At 44.0% G+C, this 16,130-nt stretch overlaps 1 protein-coding gene across 7 annotated transcripts in view; it reads left to right on the top strand.

Moving 5' to 3' along the window:
- The first annotated feature begins 6,535 nt into the window (after positions 1-6,535).
- Positions 6,536-16,130, top strand: part of RNF19A (ring finger protein 19A, RBR E3 ubiquitin protein ligase) — a 96,865-nt gene continuing 87,270 nt past the window's right edge. Inside the window, exons 1-2 of one of the 7 annotated variants that reach the window (XM_050940819.1) lie at positions 6,536-6,915; positions 11,424-11,580. The gene's annotated coding sequence lies outside the window, so the exon portion shown is untranslated. Of the gene's footprint in view, positions 6,916-7,069; positions 7,167-7,267; positions 7,342-7,400; positions 7,497-7,681; positions 7,784-11,423; positions 11,584-16,130 lie in introns of those variants that run through there. The other 6 variants (XM_050940813.1, XM_050940815.1, XM_050940814.1 and 3 more) reach the window with 6 other exon arrangements.

Raw genomic sequence — 16,130 nt, 5'->3', positions numbered from 1 at the left:
GCCTGACCGAAGGTCACACCATTTCACCATACAGTCTTGATGACCTTTGCCTGTTTCATGCTGCTGAAGTCTTTTTGACAGTGCTTTCCAAGCAGATGTTCCATGACGTAGCGGTATGTCGCCAGTGCCAAATAATTTACAACAAAAACAAAAAATGGCATCTTTCTGAACTGAGTACATTAACCATGAACGTCTTATTTTCTCGCCATTTGCCATGGTTCGATAGAAATGAGTACTTGTGAACCTCCGTCTTTCCTCGTTAAATGGAAATTCGTAACTTTCATTCTGCTGCGGTGGGCCACGTGCAACAATGTCACACACTTGCCTGTCCGATATTATAGACGGCCAATCTCCTGGATCATCAGTCAGTGGTTCAGATTCAGATACTTCTTTCCCGGCAGCAGCTGGAATATCTGTCACAGTTTGTTTGGTAGAACAACTGGCTTCACCTTTGACCTCACTTGAAGCACTTCTGGATACTTCTGGATACGATTCGTCGCTGCTAGCGCTGTCCGTTTCATGTGCTTGTACCTGTACGTTGGATTGCAGCACAAAATACGTTGACAACTTTGGAATTTTCTCAAGTTCCTTCTCAGCATCTTTTGCTGGCTTTCATTTATTAGCTCCGCTCTTATACATTCCCTTAGACATCACAAAGCACTTTTCTGCATTGGAAACGATAAAAAACTAAACAACTAAATTAATAACATTTATTCGCTGACCGCCATTATGAACGCAAATACACATTCTTTGAATGGGTCCAACTAAAATTTGAAACTGACCGACAGACAACTGATGTAGCCAATAGCATTATGATATATCATAATGACTTCACGGTTTTGTCAGTAAAACCGACATGGATTGTGCAATAGCGTCAATAAATGTCACTTACCTAGTTATACCTTACATTTTTTTTGCCACTTTTAGGGGCCCCCTTCCTTGCGGGGCCCCCTCCGGTCAGAGGGTACGGAGGGCGCTCGCTACACCTCTGCCTGATGGCTAGATTTAAGAGCTTATTATCAATTTTTTGTTACCCATATGGGTACTTATGAATTGTGATCAAGTCATCCCTTAACCTTCATTCTATTAACTAAACAGATTGAGCTCCTTCAGCATGAGTGGCACATGAACCGCCCGTTCGAGGAGGCTAGGCCTCAGCCCTACCCCTTCTGCCTGAGACCCCAGCCTTTCCCCACCCCTTCATCCCTCCTCCCCGGCTGCAGCCCTGAGCCCCCCACCCTGGGCCACCCTGGCCAGCCCACCTGAGTGCCCCACGCCCTGGTCTGCTGGTCAGGCAGCCCCAGCATCCCCAGTCCTGGAGCACCAGGCAGCGCAGCCCTAGTTCCCCCAGCCCCAGCCCCTCAAGTCCCAGAGCATTGGGCAGGCGGCCCCAGTGCCCTCAGCCCTGGAGTACCAGGCAGGTAGCCCCAGCACCCCTAGCCATGGAGTGCCAGGTGGCAGAGCTCTAGCACCCTCAGCCCCAGGCAGCACAGCCCCAGTGCTCCCAGCTCAGAGCACCAGGTGGGCGGCCCCCATGCCCCTGGCTCCAGAATGCCAGGTGGGTGGCCCCAGAGACCCCAGTCATAGAGTGCTGAGCGAGTGGCCCCAGCACCTCCAATCCCAGAGCACTGGGTGTCCCCTTCGCCAGGCAGCCCAAGCACCAGCCTAAGCTGCCTCGAGTCCCTAACCCCAGCTCGCTTAAGAGAAGAGGAGCAGCCTGGTCTGGGGCCACAGGGGAAGAGCGGGAAGCAGGAGGGGGCCTCAGGGCATAGAAAGGGCAGGGCCATGTCTGGCTGTTTGTGGAGGCTTAGCCTCCCCAGGCCTGCAATACTCGCTGCCCATGTCCTGGAGTCTATCACTATGAGGTATATTTTGCAATCTTTTAATAATTCTTGCTGCTCTTTTCTGGACCCTCTGCAGTTTATAAACATCCTTCTTTAATTGTGGGCAGCAAAAGTGAGCACAATATTCCAGTAGTGGTTGCACCAGTCCCAAATGCAGAGGTAATATAACCCCCCTACTCCTATTCAATATGACTTCCTAGTCTTTTCCAGAGATAGTGCTTCCCAGGATAGAGTAGCTCGTCCTGCAAGTATAGCCTTCATTCTTTGTTCCTAGATGTGTATCTTTACACTTGGCTATATTAAAATGCATACTGTCTGCTTCTGCCCATTTTACCAGGTGATCCAGAACACTCTATATCAATGACCTGTTCTCTTCATTGTTTACCACCACCTCCAACACCCCACCATTTTTGTGTCATCTGCAGACTTTGTCAGTGATGATTTTGTTTTCTTCCAAGTCATTTAAAAAACAACATTAAATAGCATAGGGCCAAGAACTAGTCCCTGTGGGATCCCATTAAAAACAAACTCACTCAATGATGATTCCCTGTTTACAATGACATTTTGAGACTTATCAGTTAGCCACTTTTAAATCTATTAAATGTGTTCTATGTGGATTTTGTACTGTTATAGCTTTTCAATCAAAATGTTTTGTGGTATCAAGTCAAATGCATTATAGAAGTCTAACTATATTACATCAACATCTTTATCAACCATGCTTGTAATCTCATAAAAAAATATCATTAGTTTGACAGAATCTATTTTACATAAACCCATGTTGATTGGCGTCGTCAGATGTTAATCTGCGTGTGTGTGTTCTTTCTGCATTCTGCACTGGCTCTGATTAGATAGCCCGTACAGCGGACCTTGATCGAACTGCCCAATGAGACCACAAGACCTGTTTTATTAGTAAAGGAACTCGGTCAGGTTTATTGCCGACAAAGCATGGTCCAAGCTCCCCTGTTCAATGTCTACAGTTACACTAGCACATGTAGGCCCATGACAATGGACGCAGCTCAGTCAGTGGCAAGACTTTCCATTGCCCCCTAGGCTGGATGAAGGGTTAAGGCGAGGTATCCCAACATTTATAGACTGACACAAACAATCTGGGATCAACAACTTACGTGTCAGCTTACATGTTTCATGACATGTTTGTTACCTCCCCTTGTACTTTTCTCGTAACGTTTCAGACAAAATATCCCTATTTACCACCTGGCTTTGTACTTTTACTCCTGATATTTCAGACAAAATATCTGTATTCATCACTTTTGTCAAACCATTTTATCATATGCTAGGTTGGGGTGTTCTTGTGCTATCTTGCTGGAATGTGTTTACAGATTCAGTGTGTTTTAGCAATGCTAGAAATAGTGGTGCTGAGTTCATGTACCGGACACTGACTTGCAGGCAAGCATATGATTTTGACAGGCCGTGACTGTTGCTCAGAGCATAACTTTTGCTAACTTTGGTTCAGGCCTCAGGCCTTGCACCAGACCTATGCTTCAGGCTCTCTCTCTTTACTACAAGTAGCATTAATTACACTATCCTCCTTTAATTCTAATTGAATCATTAATTTATTTTGCCTACAATCGCTCTCAGGCTGCCAGGCCTATAATTACCCTGGTTTACTCTTTTAAAATATTGGCACAACATTAGCTTTTTTCCAGTCTTCTAGAACTTCTCTGGTGTTCCAAGAGTTATTAAAAAATCAACATTAACGATCCAGCAAACTCCTCGGCAAGCTCTTTTAAAACTCTTGGATGCAAATGATCAAGATCTGTTGATTTAAAGATGTCTAACTTTAGTAGCTTCTGTTTAACATCCTCCTGCGTTACTATTGGAATGGTAAGTGGGATAGATATGATTTCATTATATAAAAGTGGAAATGTCAAATATAGTTGTCCAAGCCAAAAGATGGTTTTGTTTTAAAAAAAATTTGCCATCATCATCCTTGTTACTCAGCCCATAATTGAATCATCTTCACTCAATTCTCTCTTAGCAAACATACCCAGGCTGTGTCCAAATCTTTCCCTTCCTTCCACCATAACATTTCTAAGATTTGTTCTTGCTGCTAAGACAGCCAGAACTCTTGTCAAAAAGCTCATCATCTCTTGTCTTGACCATCATAACCTCCTTCTCTCTGGTCTCCCTAACACTCACACAGAGACCTAAGAGGAAGGAGGACCCTCCAAACTATTTACATAGTCATGATTAGGAGTGGTCTTGTCCCTATAGCAAAAAAAACCCACAAACAGAATCAACAACAACAGCAAAAAACCCAAACCCAAAACACCACAAACAAACAAAACATGCTGAACCATTTATATGTACACAATTTATATTCACCACAGTTGACCTTACCATTACTACTGAGATGACCCAGTGACTGGCAGGGCCGGCTCCAGGCACCAGCGCAGCAAGCAGGTGCTTGGGGCAGCCAGCGGAAAGGGGCAGCACATATGGCTCTTTGTTGGCAATTTGGCGGTGGGTCCCCCAGTCCCTCTCAGAGGGAAGGACCTGCCACCGAATTGCTGCTGAAGAATGAAGCGGCGACGGTAGAGCTGCCGCCGAAGTGCTGCCGATGGTGGCTTTTTTTTTTTGGCCACTTGAGGCGGCAAAAACGCTGGAGCCAGCCCTGGTGACTGGATGAGATCAGCTCATGGATGAAGAACAGCTGGTTGCCCTCCTCCATTCTCTACAGTAGAGTCTACACTGACTTCCCAGATGATTTCAAATCAAGTTCAAGGTCTTGGTCCTTATCTTCAAGGCCCCCAATGTCCTGGGCCAATATATCTAAAAAACCTTCTAAAACTCAGCAGTGAAGTCTTTAGTTGACAGCTAAGCTCCTCAGATACAATGGAACTCTCAACAGTAAGTGTAAAGCTCATTTGTGCAGGAGACAGAGTTTTCTCAGGGGCCAGTCCAAAACTAAAGAACTCCCCCAGGAACTAAGGGCCATCATAAACCTCACCACTTTCTGTTCCAAGTGCAAGGTGCATTACTTTGACCTTGCCTTCTGTAACATAAACACATAGCAACATGTATTTTTAAAACAAACAATCCCCAAAACTATCCCATTCCCCCAACCCAAAACAAACAAACACTAAACCCAATACCCTACAAAAACAAGACAGTCCACTGCACACCTTCTCTCTCTGGGGAAAAGAGGAGAGAACAAACAACATGTGACAGATGTGTAGTTATGTTTCTTAATGCACTACTGGATGGCACTCAGTGAGTATGGTATAAAAACCTATGCAGAACAGAATATTTCTAACTGCAGTATTTAAGGACAGTCATGGAGGAAAGGTCCAAGTAAAGAACAATTCTGGAAAAGATGAATATACAGAATAAAGAAGGGCTAGAGAAAGGCAGGATGAGGGTTAAAGTATAGATAATGTGAATTGTCTTGAAAGTGAATTATATCTCTGAATAAGGTGAGAGAAGAGTAGAGGAATATGATAGTATAGGAGTGGAGATCAGTGGTGGCAAACAAAGAAAAATAAGTGGGTTGTGAGGCCAGGTTTGCAGGAAAGTGAGCACTTTTGATGGAGGTTATAATTCCAGACATAGGGAATAGCATGAAAGAAGGCATGAAGATCAGTATGAGAAGAGATAAATGAGACAAGGGGAATGGGCAACATGCAGAATGTAATGGGTGGGCGGATGAGATGTAGGCAGAAGTGCTAACCAGAGCCTTGAAAGTGAGGTAAAAGCATTTGAACTTTTTCTGAAAAAAGTCTGGGTATTGGTTAAGGAACTTGCATGGTGTGAAGTGGTAGAAGAGGCAGATGATTACTTGTGTTGCCAAATGTTGGAATCTGGGAGGCCGGAGGAGATTACGATATACCAAATGAGAGAGAACAGTGGTTTGAATCAGGGATTTGGCAATAAGTACAGAGAAGTGACAGATTTTAAATTCTGCAAGGATTGATAGGAACATAAAACAAGTGCTGACAGAACATTCCACTGATTGTGGAATTGTGCAAGAAGAAACAAGACTTTTTAAAAATTATTTTGAAAGTTTATTTTTGAAGCAACAGTATGAGGGATGGAAATGAAGGAAAAGTCTATATTTTGCAGCATGTAGTTGGTGCTAATAAAATATATGGAGCTATACCTATCTCATAGAACTGGAAGGGACTCTGAAAGGTCAGCGAGTCCAGCCCCCCTGTCTTCACTAGCAGGACCAAGTACTGATTTTGCTGCAGATCCCTAAGTGGCCCCCTCAAGGATCAGTACTCAACAATGTTTCCCTACAGAAATGCTCCAATAGTTCATTCTTCTAACTGCACTTTTACATCTAAATGGATATGAAGTCCACAGAATAGTAAATAATTACTTTGTGTTGGTGCTGCTGCAGGCAAGACTGAAGTCCCTGCACACTAGTTCAGTAGTGGTTGCATAAATTAACAATAACATTGCCCTAAATCCTCTTGCAAATAAAGTAAACTGCTCCCTTTCCTCCTTTCTTTTCAGTTACTGCCGGAGTGGCCAAAATGCAGCCTATGGAGTTCTACAAAGCAGCCCCAGACTACTTGGCTGGAGACCGAGCATCAAATGCTGGGATGGGAGCTGTAATCTCCTAAATGGGTTAGCACTTTCTTGTTTGGAGTTTATCTAGTGGGATCAGTCACCACGGTATGTGTTATGGTATTGAGAAGTAATGCTGTGTCACCTTCCCGCCTCAAAACAGCAACAAGCTACCACCTGGTGACAAGTCAGGACAAGACAGTGTTCTGGTTCCAAAACCTGGGAGGAGTGCTAAGTAGGGCCGGCCTGGGAGTGGTGCTAGACGGATGCATGCACAGGCTTTTTCTTTCTTTAAGACAGCGAGCGCTGCCAACTCTTGTGATTTTTATCATGGATCTCAGGATATTTGGTATTTTCCTTTAAAGCTCCAGCTCTTGGAGCCGTGAGCGTTTGTTTTTAACAAATCAGGGTGCTTGTAGCCCTATTCGTTGCGGGGGGGGGGGGGGGGGGCACTTGAGAAGACAAAGTAGGGTCCCAGCAGGCAAATACAAGGACCCTTCAAACTGCTTGTTTTCTAGCAGCTCGTGATTTGAACCCAGTGGTAAGTGTGAGGGAGGGAAGAAGGGCTCCTGGCTTTTGAATGCCTGGGGGTGGCAAGCGGCCTGTGCTGTGCGGGGTGGCAGGCAACAAGTCACCGAGCTGGGAAGTCAGTGAAGCTGTTAATGTGTGTGTGGCGGGGGTGGGGGGCTGGCTCGCCATGGAAACAGCCAGCCCCAGCAGCTCACATTACCCCGCCCGCAGCCGGGCGGCAGGACGAGCGGCCTCAGGGCACAGGGCCCCGCCGCGTGTGAGGTGAGTTCCGCGCGTGGGGGTGGGGGCTCGGAAACCAACCAGCCCGGCCCGGCACAGCCCAGCTCGGCCCGCCCCGGTCCCGCAGCGCCGCCTCCCGCCCCTCCCGCCTCACACACAGACGCTTCCTGCGCGGGGCCGGGCGCAGCGGGGTCGCGCTGCCGCTGCCGAGGTAAAGGTACGGGGGCCGGCCTGGCGCGGCCGCAGGGGCCCCTGCTGCGCGGGGAGCTGCCCTGACGCGGCCTCCGCGGCGTGCCCGGCAGGGAGCCGCCCAGAGCGCCGGGGAGGCGCGGGCGGAACCGCCTCTGGGCAGGGCCCCTCGGGCTGGGGTCGGTGAGTGAGAGGTTGGGCAGGTAGCGCGTCCCCAGACCCCGGCCGGGATCCCCGCTGCCCCCGGGCGCTGGCAGCGGAGCAGCGTCCTGGCAGCCGGAGGCGGCGGCGGCTCCTCGCATTACTGGCGGGTGAAGTCATCGTGTCCATTGTCTCCCGCCAGCTCCCGGCCCGGCCGCCAGCGGGGGGAGCCCGGGCTGCGGCGCCAAGGGGGGCGCGTCCCCTTCCCTCGCCGCACACAGCCGGGAGCTCCGCCAGGGTCGAGCTGGGGCGCGGCGGCCCCGTACGGGGTGGGTCAGGGTCTGCAGGCGGGGGACGGGGCTCCCCGTAGGGCGAGGGGCCTGGGAATGGCCAGCGGGTGGGGAGACGTTACCACGTTACCAGCCCCTTGCCCCGATTTGCCGTTAATCCCCAGGCGGAGAGAGGGACCCCCCCAAGAATCCTTGTGGGGAGCCTGTAGCACCCCCACCTAAAAATGGGTCTGGAGCAGCAACTAACACGCCTTTCGAATTGAACCTTAAAAGTAACCCGGGGTGGAGAGCAGGAAAGAGACTAATGCCCCCACCACAAGAGACTGGATTACATCTATTTAAGACCTGTCATGCACCCCTCGAACGGTGTAATGGGGGCAGTGCTAGTGTAGACAAGCCTCCAGGGGCTGCTGCTGCTGGCATGTTTAACATGTAGACCAGTTTGGAGTGTGGTTAAGTGGCTAATGCCCCTTAGTGCCTTGTCTACACTAGCATTTTTACCAGTGGGTTTGCAATGATGGTAATGTAGGAGTGAGAGATTTTTCCCAAAAAAGTCTGATGGGGACATAGCCATGGAGCCTTAAAATTAGTGGGTGAGGGTGTGGTTGGGGTAGGAAAATAGAGCTGGAAACACGAACAACCTTAAAATTAAATATCCAGGTAGGAATTCTGAGACCCAAATGACTGTGGGACGTGAACCAGTGCAGGTCTGAAGGCGGGATCCCCTGGGGCTCCACCCATAAATAAGGACATAAGGGGCAGTTCTGCTGGAGGGCGCCTCCTATGTCTTTCACTTATGTTTTAAGAAGCAAGATGTAGAATGCTAGTATCTGCATGGAGCAAACAAGCAGGGGAGGATATTGGCATTGGTATTCTTGAGGATTCTTAATACAATATGATGATTACCAGATGGTGGGCACAACAGCTTTCATTTCTATTAATGTTTTAACAGGTATTGGTTTTGATTAGTGTTTTATATCAGCTATTACTCAAAATGTGATGCTAATCATCACCAAGGTTAAAATCATGAAAAGGGCAAAGTGTATTTGAGGAGTGGGGAATTGCAGGTCTGAATGCTGCAGATGTGTCTAATCAGAACCTTTAGATTTTCTTATTTTATTTCCCTGGATATTTTTCTTTTGTCCCACTCACCTCCAATAAAGCTTCTAAAACTTTACTGCCAGTGGAAAGGCTGGATTTCAGTATATGTTGACCTACTTTTCACTTTGTCCACTACAAAGGAAGATTTTTCAGTTTAGTAGTATGATTGAGAATTAAGTGTTTTAATTCACTTTTTTTGAGAGATCTGTCTTGTCAGCTGACCTGTAGATCAAATTGGAGGGGTCCAAATGGGAGTAAAATATAAAATGGAAATTGCACAAACTGACAAAATTAATTTGCATCTTCAGAAATGGTGATGGCCCTATGTGACTGAACTGTTTTTATAAATTTTACTCCTATTGAGTTGTGAAAGTGTAAATACAGTTAAAAATCAGGAAAACATGTAGGCATTTTGTTTTCTGTATTCCCTGAAAATTAGTGCTGTTTTTGCATTTTATTCAGATTGGAAAATGAAAATAAACTGGTCAGTTTCACTTTCTCATGCACAGGCAGTAATGCTGCTGCTCTTTGGGACTACAGTTCTACAGAAAAAGGCTTATGTTTAAAAAAAATATTAGTCTTGAAATTAGAAAAATCTGGCAAACATTTCTAATGTGTTTTCAAACTCTTATTTTTGAACAAAATATAAATATTAAGGTAAAATGTAGTTGTTGCTTTTAAATGATTTGAAGTCTAGTGCCTGGCTCAAGCTCTCTGAATTTCCAGCCATTTTTAGCTTTGCAGAAATGAGGATAGGTTTGATCATTAATTCTAAAAGTGGGAACTGAAAAATAACTGTCTTGTATGCAGAATGGCAGAACTTGTATGCAAGAGTCATCAGAATTCTTAAATTTCTATTTGGTGATGACAGCAGTGGATCAGGAAGACGGAAGGCATTTGACAGATGTAAATGTGTACCTTTATGAAGTATGTCTGTCTTAGCCCCTAAGTGAACATAAGAACGGCCGTACCGGGTCAGACCAAAGGTCCATCAAGCCCAGTGTCTGTCTACCGACAGTGGCCAATGCCAGGTGCCCCAGAGGGAGTGAACCTAACAGGCGATGATCAAGTGATCTGTCTCCTACCATCCATCTCCATCCTCAGACAAACAGAGGCTAGGGACACCATTCTTTACCCATCCTGGCTAATAGCCATTTATGGACTTAAGCACCATGAATTCATCCAGTTCTCTGTTAAACACTGTTATAGTCCTAGCCTTCACAACCTCCTCAGGTAAGGAGTTCCACAAGTTGCCTGTGTGCTGCATGAAGAACTTTCTTTATTTGTTTTAAACCTGCTGCTTATTAATTTCATTTGGTGACCCCTAGTTTTTGTATTATGGGAATTTGAAGACTTCAATAACTCGGACATAGGTTAGGGGTTTGTTATAGAAGTGGATGGGTAGGGTTCTGTGGCCTGCTTTGTGCAGGGGGTCGGACTAGATGATCACATTGGTCCCTTCTGACCCTAGAGTCTATGAATCTATAACTTTTCCTTATCCACTTTCTCCACATCACTCATGATTTTATATACCTCTATCATATCCCCGCTTAGTCTCCTCTTTTCCAAGCTGAAGAGTCCTAGCCTCTTTAATCTTTCCTCATATGGGACCCTCTCCAAAACCCTAATCATTTCAGTTGCCCTTTTCTGAACCTTTTCTAGTGCCAGTATATCTCTTTTGAGATGAGACCACATCTGTATGCAGTATTTGAGATGTGGCCGTACCGTTAATTTATGTAAGGGCAATAATATATTCTCAGTCTCTATCCCCTTCTTAATGATTCCTAACATCCTGTTTGCTTCTTTGACTGCCTCTGCACACTGCGTGGACATCTTCAGAGAACTATCCACGATGACTCCAAGATCTTTTTCCTGACTCGTTATGGCTAAATTAGCCCCCATTGCATTGTATGTATAGTTGGGATTATTTTTTCCAATGTGCATTACTGTACATTTATCCACATTAAATTTCATTTGCCATTTTGTTGCCCAATCACTTAGAGTTAACAAAATGTTATGAGTGCTTCCTGTCTTATTTGTCCAATATGGTAGAGCAACCTACTTACATCTTATGATCCACTCCCCAACCCCACTTTACCCAGTTGTGGTGCCCACCACAATGCTTTTGTAGGCAGGACATCTGAATCCTTGCTTTGAGTCTAGTGACAAAGGGCTGTAAGCTTTCAAGTGCAGCAACTACTTTTTTTTGCACCCATATCCTCTTATGCCCGAGTGTATTGTCTCTGATATGTTGTTAATTTACTCTGGCCCTTGGTCAAAGGTCCAGAAATCATTCTCTAACTTGCACCCTGAGTTATAATGCAGTATGCTATTGATAAGTCACCAGATTTTGGAGGAGAATTTTTAATAATTAAAACAGGAGCTTAGACACACAAGCACTTAAATTCCAAAGAGTTTGGTCTGACTCCTAATCTGTAATAGGAGCCAAGATTCAAACTGATTCTTGCTTACCGTTAATAAAAGTTCTTCAGAGGACCAGTTCTAATGTTCATGTTTGTGGTTGTTTACTCATAAGGGAGCTAATTTCTACTTTCCTTTCCCTCTGCATTTATTCCAGCTGTAAGTTTCCAGTGTCTCTTCTGCATTAGCTGGTGGAAGATGTGTAACTGTGGATGAACCAATGCACGTGCACAACTTCAAGATAAGAATGGTGGTGTATGTTGTATTGCTAAGTACCACTGACTTTCACATGGAGATAAACTTCCACGAAGAAGGTGGTAAGACGCTTTACATTTTGTTTTTCAATGACTTGTGCATGTTTTTATTTTCTGTACAAAGAGGCTACATACATACCTAGTATGATACAGTTTTTTCAGTACATCTAATTAGTGGCAGAAGGTGACTTTTTTTTTTTCTTTGACTCATTAGAGTTATATGCGATTTGCCTTCTTGATACTCGGTCTTCCATAGTGTGTGTGTGTTAATTATTAATCTTGAGTGAGGACACTTTCAAGAAAAACACAAGAGATATGGCTATCTCGTTGCATTTGTAGAGTTCCATTATTCTGTGCCATACAATAAACTAAAAATAAAAAAATGGAAAAAAATCAGTAGCCATGTAAGTACTAATCACTTATCAAATACAGATAAATGACCCCACCTAGGATCTTCCAAACTAAAGATCATTGCTAAAAAGAATACAGTTATGATCCCATATAGCCACTACCCTCAGTACTTTCCTTATCAGACGGGGAAGATTGGTAACATTATTAAAATGTAACTAAATTCTGGTACTCTGTAAACCCTTTTCACTGAAAACTTTAACTTCTGAACATTTTTTTGAGCAGACAGATATTTTCATTAACTTTCTGTAGTGATGTAGTACATATATAGATTCCATGGTAATATGTCAGTCAATTGATTTTTGTTTTCATCTGATCACTTCTAAATTCTAATTTCTGTGACCACCTACCACCATTACATGCACAGTTTTTTCCTTGTCAGAGAGGTAGCAGCCAATCTAAATGAAGAGTTTTTGTGTGTCTGGAGGGGTCAGTCTTTCTTTTCTCAGTAACGTTCCCCTCTCTAACTGTTTCACTTGTATTTTTGGCAGTTCTTGTATCATAGTTTTTACTTTCAAAATGGTGTTTCAATAGCACTCTGCAGATTTTTTTTTTCTTTTAGTGAAGCACCACTTTTTTCATTTTTTGGCTCAAGAAACTAAAAGAAAGAAGTAGAAGACTTCCAAAGAGAACCATAAATGCATTTGTATATAAATAGTATGTTGCAGGCCTTGATTACAGTCTCTTTTGTGGCATTTACACTCAGGCTGCTGTTCAGAGGAACCTCATTAGTTTCCCATTGAGCCCAATATCTGTACTATCACAGACTGCTCCTTAAGAGAAGCCACTGAGCCCACACATTCCTTTGCTGAGGTATTGGAAGGGCAAAAATCCCATCTTGATCCTTTGCAGCGTCAGGTGGATGTGAGATAGGAGAGGCCTGGTGTGATTTCATAGCTGAATGAAGCTTTCCTAGCAACCAAGGTGGAACTTTGACTCTAATCCCTTTACCTGACGTTCCCAGAAGGTGCAATATACTTCTAAGGAAGTCACAAACCCCACCTTCAACTGAAAGGTTTGTTCTTGAACTCAAAAGGCTAAAATGCTTCCACTCCTTCAGCCCTTTTCAAAGAATGGGAAAGTTTACAGCAGGGGTCGGCAACCTTTCAGAAGTGCTGTGCTGAGTCTTCATTTATTCACTCTAATGTAAGGTTTCATGTGCCAGTAGTACATTTTAATGTTTTTAGAAGGTCTCGTTCTATAAGTCAACATGTGTAACGTGGCTAACAGGAATTCTAATAAGTGTACACAGGTGTTGCTTCATGTTCTACAACGTCCCCTCTCCGGAGGCCGGTGTATCCCTAAAGTGTTACCTGTAAACTCTAGGGCACCCCACCTTTACCCTTCCATGGGCTCAAGGTGTAACTAGTTAATTTAGGCACCCTCCTCCCCCACCCCCTTCCTAGGGCTCTGGGAAAAAGGAACCTACCATTACCCTGTTCCAAAGGCTCAGGGCCATCCTTACTCAGTTCCTGGGGCTCAAGGCATAGTATTCTGTGGACTTGTGGGGCCTTTTACCAGTGAAAGAACCTTACACAGTAATATCCTTAGCTTCTATTTATTAACAGTTACCGAAACAGAATGCACGCACTAAGCATATAACGCTCACCATTCCCAATAAGGCAGATGAACTTTTCCTAGTGGCCAGTCAGGATCAGGTTATCTGGGGACTCCAGCTTCTGCATGATATAGCTGGCAGGGTGTTGAGGTCTGGCAGCTCTGATCTTGGGTTGTGTCCTGGAGTTGGTTCCAAAGAACTTCCTTTTGGACCCCAGTTTATGTAGTTAAACTTCAGTCCTGCTTAGCTATACGTTAGCCGATAATTTTAAACTAAAGTACTACAAAACAGTATTTTTAACCAATCCTAGCCCATTACGAAACAATTCTTTATCCAATCATACCCCACCACCTTAGTTGATATAAATCTTGCTAAATTGTTTCTGTCTGTTGCATAACTAATCAAGGAACCAGACAGAAACCATACAGACAAACAACAGAGAAGTAGGGACCATAAAAATAAAACAATAAAGAATTATAGATTTCACATTCACAACTTTGATAAGTGGTTCCTTGCCTGACAGAATGCTATCAAAGTTTTCTTTAAATATCTTAAGATTAGTTTCTTTATCTGGTGATGGTGGGTACTACTGGGACAGGAGTGCCACCTTAACAGCCTGATATTTCATTGTTTTAATGTAATTTAGATGGAATGTGAGGATGAGACTTTCTGCTTCTTGGCTCATGGCTGCTGCTGTCCTTATGCAGCTGCAGAAAAAGACTTCAAACCTTACAAAACATGTCTTCAAAAAGAAAATTGAAGAGTGAAGAAAAGTTTCAAAAGGAAAATTGAAAATCCATCAGGGATGGAGGGATAGCTCAGTGATTTGAGCATTGGCCTGCTAAACCCAGGATTTTGAGTTCAACCTTTGAGGGGGCCTTAGAGATATGGGGCAAAAATTGGTTGGATGACTTAATTGGGGATTGGTCCTGCTTTGAGCAGGGGGTTGGACTAGATAATCTCCTGAGGTTCCTTCCAACTCTGATATTCTATGATCAGGAATCATGAGTTTGCTGCAGCTCTGCTTATCATAGCTGATGGTTCCTGTATATTTTCTACGTGGTTCTTCCTGGACATACACTTCATTTTATCTAAATAATCTAGGAAATGCTCAATAAAACACCTACTGGCTTTTAATATGTTAATTGTCATAGCTCTGGACTTTCTATAGCTGCCAAACAATATTATGGCCATCTCATTTGTAGTCCACTGGATTTTCTGGCACATGGGGGGTGGAGCTTTTCTTTTAAGCTAAAGCTCATCGCCCTTCCCTTCAACAGTCCCACATATTTTGTGGAGGAACTAAACTATGCCCTCAAGGCTATTTCTGGGGAATTCTCTTCCTTTTCACAAGTCATCAGTGACACCAAGTTTTGGGAATTTTTTTTTTAAATAAGTATCAATTTTAGCAGTCAACCACTTAATCAGATGATTTCATTGAGAGTAGATTAGCTGTTTTTGATGGAATCTGGGCAAAAATTATGCTTTCTAGTTTTGACAAAAAGGTATTTTACAGAATTTGACACTTTTTTTCCAAAACAGGGAAAACTTCCTTAATTGCCAAAGTTCCCAAGACATCAGCACACACGAATAGTTCCTAGGAGCCACCTTTACCCTATTTAATTTTTGGAGAAACAGTTTTCAAGGTGAACTATAATGGTTGTGAACCTCAAATAGATCATTTTATTAAAGACTAGAGGTTCGGGCTGGAAACTCTGTACCACGTGAACATTGGTTACTGAACATGGGGCTTTTATAGTGCCTATCAACTTAAGGGAAGTTTACTGTCCATGGTTTCTGTTATTACAGCACCAGTGTTACCTAAAGTATGGTATACCAGTAGCTTTTTTTATTATTATTATTCCTTCCTCCCCTTTAGACACTCATCAATCTGCAGAACGTTAACCACGATCATGATGATTACAGTAGTAGCCCTTCAAAAAGGGGAAATGTCGATGTGGCCCTACCTAGACACTTGGCTCATCCAATTCCCTTTCTGTGAAGGAGTAGAAGAAGGATGTAGAACTTTCAGTATATTCTAGTTAATTAGCTTAGTGGTGAACAGGAATGGGAGCAAGGAAGAATGCTCACTGATCCTTTTTGCAATAAATCTTTTTCTGGATACTCTGATAAGACATCAAAGTGGAAAAATGTTTTTCCCTTGATGAAGAGAGTGGAATAAACTGATCCATTCAAACCAGATAGTTTCGGTCCTCAACTGCACCAGTCCCCCAGAGTTTTAAGTCGCCTTTTCAGACTTGAGGATTTGGTGCTGTACACTGTCCAGACTTCAAATGCTGCAACTCTTCCTATCAGTAAGATCTCTTCTTACAGTCCCTCTCATTCAGTGATAAATGTCTGGCTGATCAGTGATACATGGTAGAAGTGTCTTCTCGGTTATAATTGGACCGCTGGCATGTTATAACAGAAACCAGCAGGCTGTTTGGAAATCCACTTAGGCACCAGGATGACCTAGGCCCTTTGCTTCATCAGCATCCTCTAAGTAACTATACTAATGCTGGTTGTCCTGTCTTCCAAACAGATAGCACCACGGAGACATCTGACGTTGAACGGATGGTATGTCTATAGTGGCCTAGCCTTATTGGCAAGGGGATTGAAGAGTAAAGCCCAACAGGAAACTGCT

The sequence above is a fragment of the Gopherus flavomarginatus genome, chromosome 2, assembly GCF_025201925.1.
Source record: "Gopherus flavomarginatus isolate rGopFla2 chromosome 2, rGopFla2.mat.asm, whole genome shotgun sequence".
Taxonomy (NCBI): Eukaryota; Metazoa; Chordata; order Testudines; family Testudinidae; genus Gopherus; species Gopherus flavomarginatus.
Note: the sequence above shows the minus strand (reverse complement) of the source record. Positions and strands in the feature narration are given on the sequence as shown.